Source organism: Astatotilapia calliptera, chromosome 3 (genome assembly GCF_900246225.1).
Source record: "Astatotilapia calliptera chromosome 3, fAstCal1.2, whole genome shotgun sequence".
Classification (NCBI taxonomy): domain Eukaryota; kingdom Metazoa; phylum Chordata; class Actinopteri; order Cichliformes; family Cichlidae; genus Astatotilapia; species Astatotilapia calliptera.
This window is the reverse complement of record NC_039304.1, coordinates 39,195,736-39,207,593: the sequence shown is the minus strand read 5'-3', so window position 1 is coordinate 39,207,593 and position 11,858 is coordinate 39,195,736. Positions and strand designations below refer to the sequence as shown.

General features: G+C 40.5%; 1 pseudogene; it reads right to left on the bottom strand.

Moving 5' to 3' along the window:
- Positions 1-1,592: 1,592 nt before the first annotated feature.
- Positions 1,593-3,970, bottom strand: LOC113013278 (tripartite motif-containing protein 16-like; annotated as a pseudogene).
- Between the last annotated feature and the right edge of the window lie 7,888 nt (positions 3,971-11,858).

The following is an 11,858-nucleotide window of genomic DNA, read 5'->3' as shown; positions in this document are numbered from 1 at the left end:
CCAGTATGCTTCAGCTGCTCCACTAAAGTTGCAAACATGACGTTTTTCTCCAGGACAGGCCTCGGTTTGAAAGTCGTCCTGCACTGAGGGCAGCTGTGGATTCCCTTCCTGTCCTCTTCATCCCAGAAACTTTTAATACAGTTCATGCAGTAGCTGTGTCCACAGGCTGTAGTCACTGGATCCTTCAGTAGATCCCAATCTTGTTTTGCATTTATAATAGCTGCTGTACAAGAAATAACCATGTTCTTTACATAAAAATAATTATTTTTTCATCTTTTTCCATCTGATGTGACGAACACTTTGTCCCCTTTACTGCCTATTAGGAAAATATATTTTCTAGTGCTTATTTGCTGTGTATTTTGTTTTATGCATTTAATAACAGGCCAGTATATTAGATGCCACCTTTTAGTTATAAACTGTGTCATAGGTCATTAGATTGCTTAGCAAGTCTGAAACTGTGCAGAACAGGAAGCTTTGTGCAGAGTTGCAGAGGACATCGTCTATTTTTATGCTGGAAAATCTAGAGAAATTCGGGAGAATGGTGGCTCCAGGAGATTTTCGGGAGGGCCACTGAAATTTGGGACTCTCCCGGAAAAATCGGGAGGGTTGGCATGTATGCATATTTGGTGGTGTTTGTAATGTGACAGAAGAGACAGAAGCTGGGGGATGTTTGGTCATTTGTTCTTACACAGGCTGTTGGGCAATTATATAATATGTTCAACCAAGTTTCCAAACCAAATTTGTGTAAAGTTGCAAATAAAAATAAAAACTCTATAAAATGCCTTTTTCTGCATCTAGAGACAATATTGTGGTTTCAACGCTTTTACTACATGAATAGTCGCATCCTTGTTTCGACACACCTGAATCAAATGAATGGCTTATAAGCAGGAAATTGCCACACTTGATAGCCTGCTGACGAGGTAATTCAACCATTTGATTCAGCTGTGTTGGAGTAGGGCTGAGTCTAAAAGCTGCAGGACAGTAGCTCTCGGGGACTGAACTTTTTTTTAAATTATTTGAACATATGTGTATTGTTTGTGTATTTATACACAAACAATACGCATATGCTTTCATGCTTTCAATTGTGTAATTTAAGTGATCTAGGTAGCTCTGTTGTGGAAATTCAGTTTAACGCTAGCAACGTAGCTGTTTAGTTTCAGTTTCAACAATTTACTGGACAAAGTTACATGCAAGTTACATGCAAGACAGAGACATTCCTGCCTCTGTCAAACAAAAGTGGAAAATATATTTGTTTTACATTTAATCATAATAAAGAAATAAACTGTTGGTAGATCAACGTTTTACAACGAATCATCCATCAGTAAAAATGTTACTCAATTCCAATACAACAAATTCAACTCTCATATAAAAAAAATCCAACCCTGCAGTTGGACGCAAACTTTCTAATCTGACATCACAAAGTTATTCTGAAGCTGTAAATCTAATTAAAAACTCCCCAAAACTACTATGAGAAAACCCTTAAAAGGTTCAATGAAAAAAGAAAAATTCTTTACATATAAAATCAACAATCTTCACATTTCAGAAACTGGAACCAGCTTTAAATGTTACTAAAATAATGATAAAACAATCAATTCTCTAATCATTGACTAACTGATGAATCAACTGATGCAGCTTCAATATATTGTTGCATTTGACAACCCACTACAGCAACTACAGAATAAAACCACTAACCAGATTGATTAAAGATTTCAAACATGCTGAATATGAAGAGTAGTATAATTTAACTCACATTATCAGCCATAAGAACAAATTAAGATTTATAATGATGTAAGGTATATAAATGTAAGTACAATTTGAATCAATGGGCCACTGAACTTCTCAGCTTCTAAAATGTAAAGCCTCATTTAGAAACTACACAAATATAGTGATCAGGGATCAACATGAACATATCTTCTCTGTCTATTTGACTTTAATCAACTCTGCACTGTCTCCAACTTCAGAAAGATAAAGTCCAGCATGGAGCGGCTGAGTGAATGTGGTCTGGACTCTGTGCAGGAGAGTCATGGTTTCAGAGACGCTGTAGAAAGACAGAATACCTGCTCTGTGATCCAGGTACACTCCTACTCTGAGGACCTGAGAGGAGAGTTCGGACATCGTTGTGCCAAAATTGAAAAATGTTTTTGTAACAATTTAATACCCAAGATTTCTCATTCCATCCAAAACCACATTTATTGAGGCCCCCTGCTCTGCTGATATTCTTGTATGTGACTGCTATAAAAACCATTTCCCCTCTCCACTCCACCTCCCAGTAACAACGTCCAGTCAGGCTCTCTGTACTCAGGATCTGATGGCATGAAGTGAATCTGTCTGGATGATCAGAATAAGACTGTTGTTGTTTCATTAATGTTACTTTTCTGTTCCCGTCAGATAATAACAGATGTGTGCTTGCTGTGTTTGGATCCAGTGTGATTTCATGTGAATATTTTAAGAATCCAGCTCTGGTCTTTGGCTCTGGTGGTGACAGTAAAACATCCACTTCAGTGACTGTCAGTGAGATGTTTGTCCATTCCTCTCTCAGAGTGTCCTGTAGTTTATCTCTGGTCTCTGACACAGCTGCTGTCACATCCTCAAAGTACCTCAGAGGACGAATATTGATGCTGGATGAGTGTGTAGACTCACTGAGTGCTGACAGTGAGGGGTAGTTGTGTAGAAACTGGTTGTGATCCTCTGTGTGTGAGAGCTGCTCCAGCTCGCCGTCTTTCCTCTTCAGCTCAGCAATCTCCTGCTCCAGCTTCTCCTGAAGCTCTTTGACTCGACTCACTTCAGTTTCCTGCTGGGATCTGACCTGCTGCTTCACATCAGAGCTTCTTTTCTGGATGAGACGGATCAGCTCAGTGAACATCTTCTCACTGTCCTCCACTGCTTTATCAGCAGAGCCAATTGATGGCCTCCACCTCCTGTTGAAGCAGCTTCACATCTTTCTCTCGCTCCTGGATTCTCTGCTGGATGTTTAGTCGTCTCACCTTGAGCTCCTTCTGCTTCTCAGTCCTTTCTGCTGCAGCTGGGACTGTTTCATGGCCTTTATGTGCATCCATTGTGCAGAGATAACAGATACTCTGCTGATCAGTACGACAGAAAATCTTCATCACCTCATCATCACAAGAGCAGATGTTCTCCTGGAGCTTCTTGGAGGGGGCCACCAGCTTGTGTTTTTTAAAGGCAGGAGACTCAAAATGAAGCAGAATATGTTTCTCACAGTAGGAGATCAGACACACCAGACAGGACTTGATGGCTTTCAGCTTCCTCCCAGTGCAGACATCACAGGCCACATCTTCAGGTCCAGCATAGCATTGCTCACCTGCAGCAGCTTGGAGTCCAGTATGCTTCAGCTGCTCCACTAAAGTTGCAAACATGACGTTTTTCTCCAGGACAGGCCTCGGTTTGAAAGTCGTCCTGCACTGAGGGCAGCTGTGGATTCCCTTCCTGTCCTCTTCATCCCAGAAACTTTTAATACAGTTCATGCAGTAGCTGTGTCCACAGGCTGTAGTCACTGGATCCTTCAGTAGATCCCAATCTTGTTTTGCATTTATAATAGCTGCTGTACAAGAAATAACCATGTTCTTTACATAAAAATAATTATTTTTTCATCTTTTTCCATCTGATGTGACGAACACTTTGTCCCCTTTACTGCCTATTAGGAAAATATATTTTCTAGTGCTTATTTGCTGTGTATTTTGTTTTATGCATTTAATAACAGGCCAGTATATTAGATGCCACCTTTTAGTTATAAACTGTGTCATAGGTCATTAGATTGCTTAGCAAGTCTGAAACTGTGCAGAACAGGAAGCTTTGTGCAGAGTTGCAGAGGACATCGTCTATTTTTATGCTGGAAAATCTAGAGAAATTCGGGAGAATGGTGGCTCCAGGAGATTTTCGGGAGGGCCACTGAAATTTGGGACTCTCCCGGAAAAATCGGGAGGGTTGGCATGTATGCATATTTGGTGGTGTTTGTAATGTGACAGAAGAGACAGAAGCTGGGGGATGTTTGGTCATTTGTTCTTACACAGGCTGTTGGGCAATTATATAATATGTTCAACCAAGTTTCCAAACCAAATTTGTGTAAAGTTGCAAATAAAAATAAAAACTCTATAAAATGCCTTTTTCTGCATCTAGAGACAATATTGTGGTTTCAACGCTTTTACTACATGAATAGTCGCATCCTTGTTTCGACACACCTGAATCAAATGAATGGCTTGTAAGCAGGAAATTGCCACACTTGATAGCCTGCTGACGAGGTAATTCAACCATTTGATTCAGCTGTGTTGGAGTAGGGCTGAGTCTAAAAGCTGCAGGACAGTAGCTCTCGGGGACTGAACTTTTTTTTTAAATTATTTGAACATATGTGTATTGTTTGTGTATTTATACACAAACAATACACATATGCTTTCATGCTTTCAATTGTGTAATTTAAGTGATCTAGGTAGCTCTGTTGTGGAAATTCAGTTTAACGCTAGCAACGTAGCTGTTTAGTTTCAGTTTCAACAATTTACTGGACAAAGTTACATGCAAGTTACATGCAAGACAGAGACATTCCTGCCTCTGTCAAACAAAAGTGGAAAATATATTTGTTTTACATTTAATCATAATAAAGAAATAAACTGTTGGTAGATCAACGTTTTACAACGAATCATCCATCAGTAAAAATGTTACTCAATTCCAATACAACAAATTCAACTCTCATATAAAAAAAATCCAACCCTGCAGTTGGACGCAAACTTTCTAATCTGACATCACAAAGTGTTGGGGGAAAACTCTGTAAAAAACCCAGGAGAAATAAAGACACAATGAGACAAAGTTACTTTCTTTATCAAACGTGTACACGGGTGAGCTGCTAAGAACAACTCACCCCATGCACAGTGGCTTGGTAATTTTTATAGGAAAGACAGTGAGAACAGGATAAGAAAATACAAAACAAATAAAATAAACAACTCCATATGTGGCGCTAGTCTCGTCAGCAGAGAGCTGGGAGAAGGCTGTGAGAGATAAAACAATCTAAAACAATATGTCCCAAAACAGTATGTCTTTGCTGAGAAAGTCTAAAAAGATAATTCTAAACTAATCTAACCATAGACAAAGGGCAGACAAAAGGCATCTTTGTACATTTAAAAGAAGGTAAAGAAACATAGAATCATTTTTCCTGTAACATTCCCTCCTGTTTTAACTTATTTTAAATGTATACAACAATTGTCTGTGAAGGTTATTTATTAAGTATCTTAAGCAATTTTCCAAAATCTTCAAAATGTCAGCATAGCAGAAATGGCAGTCATTTGGTCTAAAGAATAAAACAAAAGAAAATAATAAAAAGAAAAACATAGTAAATGAAAATCATAGTAAATGAAATAACAAGTGGAATAAACAAGAAAAAATAATAAAACTACAAAAAATAAAGGATAAAAACCTTATATTTTAAAACGAAAACTTACAAAAAATAAAAGGATGAAAAGTAAAATGAAAACTTTATATTTAAAAATGATGAAAACCTAATATGTAAAATGAAAACTTCAAAAATACAAGGATGAAAACCTTATATTTAAAATGATGCAAACCTCAAATTGAAAACTTTATATGTAAAATAATGAAAACTTCATATTTAAAATGAAAACTTTATGTTTAAAAGTCAAGACTTCAAAAAAATAAAAGCATGAAAACTTGCATAACCTACTAATGTTTTAATCAGTGCATGATCACTTGACAAGTCATTTTTAATCACCACGTCATTTATTAGCAGCTAGTACAAGTTCTCCTCTAACAGAATTGCAACGGGATGCTGGTCTTCTTGAGGCACGGCAACATAAGCAGTCATTGTAGTTGTTATCATCTGTGAAATCATTACTCTTAGACATGGCAACACACACAACACTAATATGAGCAGTGCTATCATGATGAGACCTAGAAGAAAAAATGGCTTTGCTACAGCAGCCAGCCATGAACCGCTGAACAGCCAGTCAAGCCAGCCTTGTGCTGTAGCTGCCCCAGGTGTGTGGTCAGTGACATATTTTTGCAGAGCGGTCAAATTCTGCAAAGCTTCATAAATGTCTCCTCCAGTTTCGTATCCATCAGGGATAAAAGTGCAACATGTTTCCCCGATCAGCTTGCAAACTCCTCCTTGTGATGCTGTTAGCAGGTCTAGAGTCAGTCTGTTCTGCAGCACCATCGTTCTGATGGCCTGCTGTTCTCCTGCTAAGACGGTTCCCAGGGTCTTAGTCAAGTTGATGTGTCGTAGCAGAGCATATCGGTTGATCTCCACGTGATCCCGCACCTCGGCAACTCCAATGCCGGGGATCAAGCTCTGTAAGAATTTCACTCCTCCTCCCCAGATGCGAAACTCTCCTGGCACTCCAGTGTCCACTGTAATGCCGAAAGAATTGGGGGAGGCGATGTCCACTTCACGTCTCTGCCGGCTGCTTGGGTGATGTGCAACACTTTGCATGAAGAAAACGTGATCTGATAATTCCACCAGGGCGCACAGACCTCCCCAACCTTCAGGGAGTGACAGATAAGCCTTGTTGCCACATAGGAAGTACCAGTCAGCCAAAACTCTGGTTCCTCTGCTGCTGGGTGCCGTCCGTGCACATCCTGTCTGGTACTGAGTCTTTGTTTGTAGTGGCATTCGGTAGCTGTAGTCGGAGCGACAGTTTAGGCCCATCAGCGTCGTGTTACTGGCACAGGTGGCGTTGATTGAACAGGCCATACACTTCCTCTCGTTCCTTGGTGGGCAGAAAGTGTATATGGACTTACATAGGTGAGTAGGCAGCTCCCCCACTGCCCGCGAGCCATTGTTCATCACACATACTGGCAGTTGTGATGCGTTCAGTTTGTTCAGTAGAATTACATCAGGCAGCGGGTCTGAGACTTGGGGCCAGGTCAGTAGGTAGGTCTGTCCGGAACAGTTCACATTTGTGAGTGATGATGACCTCCAGGTTGCTTTTGCTGGGATGCTGTAGTTGGCCTTGGACCAAAGAGTACCGTAGCCTGGATGTGTTGCCAGGCCCAACAGGCACCAACTGCGATCTTCAGGTATGCTGTACGGCCACAGGCCAGACGTTTTCCTTTGTCATACAGTGTCTGCCTTTTCTCCATATAGCGTGACTTGTTGTCCCTCATGGAAGCAAAGGTGAGGAGCCCGGCCATGGTCAGGGCCGCTGCAGTTGATAAGAGCCACCACCTCATGACGACGGAACACACCCTCCTGTCGCGAGTAGCCCCCCCGGCCAGGAAAGCTGACCCCTCCACCGGGCGAGATCACAACAAGTAGGCAAGCCTGCCGTCAGCTGTGTTTAGATGGCTTCACTGACACGCCTGCAGTGACTCTGATGGATCCAGGATGGTCGTTCCGCAATTTTGCAAGCGGTCGGTGTAGTGAGGAGGACTTGGTATGGCCCCTCCCACCTGGGTGTGCTCCAGTTTTTCCTTTGGAGCACCTTGATCAGAACCCAGTCACCGGGCTTTAGTCTGCAAGACACTGGAGAAACATCATCAGGTTGTTGATTATGTACAATGATCTCTTTGTTTTCTAACAGCTTAGACATCCATTCTGCTAATGTGTTTTCTCTGATTGCTTTGTCTATTGGTTGACTGGTAATAGGCAGTGGAAACGGCCTGCCATGAATGATTTCAAATGGAGTTAGTTTATGGGAGCCTTGTGTTAAGCGCATCCACATTTTCACTAAACCCAAACATTCAGGCCACGGCCTTCCTGTTTCTGCCATGCATTTCCTGAGCCTTTGTTTTATAGTGCCGTTAGTTCTCTCTACAAGGCCTGCGCTCTGAGGGTGATAAGCACAGTGGTGTTTTATGCTGAAACCGAGTGCTTCAGAGACCTTAGTGATGACATCATTTACAAAATGAGTGCCGTTGTCTGACCGTATCAAAGCTGGGATGCCATATGTGGGTATGAAGTGATTGCACAGGCACTTTGCTACTGAAATTGCATCTGCCTTTTTCACTGGATAGATTTCCGGCCACTTTGAGAACACGTCTATAACCACTAGGGCGTATTTTGACCCTTGACATTCGCTTAGTTCAATAAAATCCATATGAATTGTGTGAAAAGGATGAGGCGTTGGAAAACGGCCTCTTTGTGGTCGCAGGTTACCCTGAGCATTATATTTTTGACACGTCATGCACGTTCTGACAAATTGTTTTGCTGAAGTTTCAAAATTTACAGTGTAAAAATGAGAGTTGACAATACAGGTCATTCCCCCCGATGACAAATGCGTACAGCCATGAGTCACTAATGCCGCCATCTTGTGGAGCGATTTTGGCAACACTGGCTTGCCATAACACATCATTAAATCGTTTGTCAGAACTGCATCGTGTTTTAGCCATTTTGCCTGCTCTGCTGTGCTTGCTGCTTTTTGTTCATTTTTCAACACATCCAGTGGAATCTGATGTGTGTTTACTGCCATCAATGTGATGTTTGCCTGTTGTGCCGCCTGTTTTGCTGCTCTGTCAGCAAAATTGTTGCCTGTAGTAATGAAAGAGTCAGTAGGCGTTGTAAGAGGTTGGCATGCTGGTTTGCCGGTTGGTGTAATCATTCCTCTGTTATGCCAAATTTTTGCAAAATGATGCACAGCAGAGAAAACATACTGGCTGTCTGTATGTATGTTTATTAGTTTGTCTTTGTGTATTTAGCTTTCGCGTATCACAGCTATCAGCTCAGCGCTCTGTGCAGGACATGAAGAAGAAAGTGGTTTTGCTTCTATTATTTTACTATCTGTGGTTACTGCGTAACCTACACAACTTCGGCCTGTGCTGTAAGGTCAAATGCTGTTCTCCTAGCTTCCACACTTGCTGATCATAAGGTGGATCTGGGCCTGGAGTTTGTTTAAATCTCAGAATGTTGTGATACTCGGTCGGTTTCTGGCACTCAGGTGTAATACCAGAAAAGAATGGCATGACTGCTATCGTAAGTTTTGTCAGAGCGTCTCTACCTAGCAAATTTACTGGACACGACGGGTCATATATGCATTTAATAAAGCACCTGCGGCCACTTGCTGTGTGTACTAGTTCTAAAAGGGCAGTTAATTGTTGTACAGTTGTGTGGCCTGAAGCTGACTTTACAACTAATTTGTCCTCTACTCCTACAATCTCGTGGGAAGTGACCTTCCTCTCCACGGTTCTAGCAGGCGTTGTCTCTATGTTATCTGCTGTTTCTGCGTGGCTGTCTGCAGCCTTAGTGTTTGTGACTTTGCTCGCCTCTCTGTTCCTGATAGCCACCTGTGGATTAGTGTTTTAGTCTTTTGTCAACAGTCAGCCTTATTTTGAAGTTACAGAATGCTTCTTCTTTTTTGTTTGTCTTGGTTTGGGAGAATAGATGCAACACTACATTTTCACTTAAGGCAATTTTAAATAATTTCTAGTTTTTCAAACAATTCATGGATCTCACACATTTCAAACTTTCAAGTTAGGGTTGTTTCCCATTTATACATATATACATATATATATATCTAACTTTGCATTGCTCACAGCTCATAGTTCACAGCTCTAAACCTAGGCATTTTTCAATCATATGCCTAATCACTATGTGTCACTGTGATTCTCAAGTATTGTCACAAGTTCGTTTAAATTCGTTTCCAAAACCAACAAAATAATCAAACAAAAACAAAAAGCATAAACGTGTCAGGACACAAAAGAAAAAAGAAAAATGCTGCCACCCGAACAAGGCAGAAGTCTGCATATGTTGGCTTGTAATAGCATGCAGCTTGTAACATGGTAGACTAATGTGCCTGTGTTAATTCAGCTCCATATTATTGTGTGAAGTTGCACTGGGTTGGGAGTGGTTTTGTGGTTGTCACATTTTTGGTGAGCCAATGGCTGGAATGGGGTTGGACTAATTAGAGGCAGGTGTACTTGATTGCACTGATACACTGGTCTACATATAGCCCACACTACAAACACTGCTGTGTCGTTTTGTCTCTCTGTGCAGTCCAGGGCCTATTATATGCCACAGCCTAAAGGCAGCAGAGTTGCAGAGGCTTGAGTGACCACTGACTATATGCTTGCAGGGTGGTGGGTCTCCAAGGACAACTTCTAACCCTGTTAAAGGCAACATGTGGAGTGCAACTTGGCTGTGTGGCATAGCTGGCTCTGGCCTTGGGACTGTGTGTTTTTATACAATTCTTAAGTGGGACACTGGACTGTTTTATCTTTTATCTCTTGATATATTTTTTGTCAATAAATTATCTTTTAGAATTTTATTGACTGACATCTTTTTGCCCACGACTGAGACGGTTGGTCAGACCTAGAGTCTTTCTTTGGGTGTGTTACAGCAGCTTCTGCTCTAAAAGAAACAAAAAAGAAAAAGAAAAGAAAATGTGGAACATGCTCATCAGCTTAGCAGTGTCTACATATTTAATTCAGCTTCTCAATCCTGTAGTTTTAGCTGTTGTCTACAGGGTTTTGCTTATTGGTTGTTATTATAGGTGTGCTCTATATCTCAGCAATGTGTCATTCTAAGATGATAAGCTTCAAGCTGGTCAAGTGCCTCTATGCACTTCATTAGTTTAGTTATTCTCTGTATTGTCTTCATCTCACATGTCATTACACTGAGTTTCAGCAAACCTTAAGCTTGATGCAGACTACTGCTTAACAATTATTCACCTCACATCATAACCGATTAAGGTGCCTCTTCATATTAATATTATGTCATTGTTAATATTATCCTCTTTGTCTTATATAACAGCAATAGCATATTATAATATTTTATCAGTGTGTACCATTATACTACTACTGAGCCAATTTGTTAGTTAGGATCATCTTATTCAGCAAACAGATAATTTTGAATTCATCCAATCTGCGGTCACATTTGTTCTCTCTGTTGCATGGCGGACCAGGCAGTTCTATTATAATATATTATTTATATTTTATTTTGTATCCATCAAGGGCTTCAGATGACCTGCAGAATCATCCTTTTCCCAGGGTGGAGACAGTTACCTTTTCACACACTGTCCTTGGCTGAACAATGACACAGCCTTAATATACCTTATGTATTTTAGTAAAATATTTTCGTGTGAATTATTTGCTTTATATTCATTTTATACATGCTGGGCATGGTCATCATTGTTAATATCACTTTACAGGTTGTTATCCTTGCTATTATTAATTTCAAGATTGATAATTTCAAGTACTCTAAAGATAATTTCTACTGTAATTTTCCCTTTGTTCATCTTTATTTCGTACTTTTTATATTTATATCTACTCAGTGGGGTCTGTTTTCAACCCTTTTAAACTACTTCAGACTACCTTGATCTCTAGTTTTCACTTAATAAGGGATTATTAAGTTCTTCCTGATATGGGTGGTGCTGCAGATGTGGCTGCAGGAATGAGTGATGGCTTTCTAAAAGGGTTGTGGGAACTGCACAGTGTCTCGTCTTCTGGTTTTACTAAACTGGTAGTTGAGTTCTATTCTTCTGACTGTTTATATTTTGTTTTCTTAAATCTCTGTTTACAGACACTGTTTTTGTCCGGCGTCTGGACTTTTCTTTTCTCACCACTGCTCGTCAGCAGGAGTGAGTTTTAATTTCACTTGCTTGTTTACCCATCTTATTTATGTATTTACTTATTTTTGTTTAAGTAATATATACACGATACAGCTGCTATCACCTTCACTGGTATTAGAGACGAGAGTGGTTGCTCACACGCCCTTCTACTTTCGGACTATTTCCAAAAGCGGTGTGAACTTTACGAGACGGAACTCGACCGTTCTCTCAACTCACCAGCACGTCAGTGAACAGCAGTAAAAGAAAAACACAGTAGGAGCAGCTCAGTCTCTTATTGGACCGTGAAAATTCAGCTTGCTCCATTAATTAAAACAATACACACACACACACACCTTC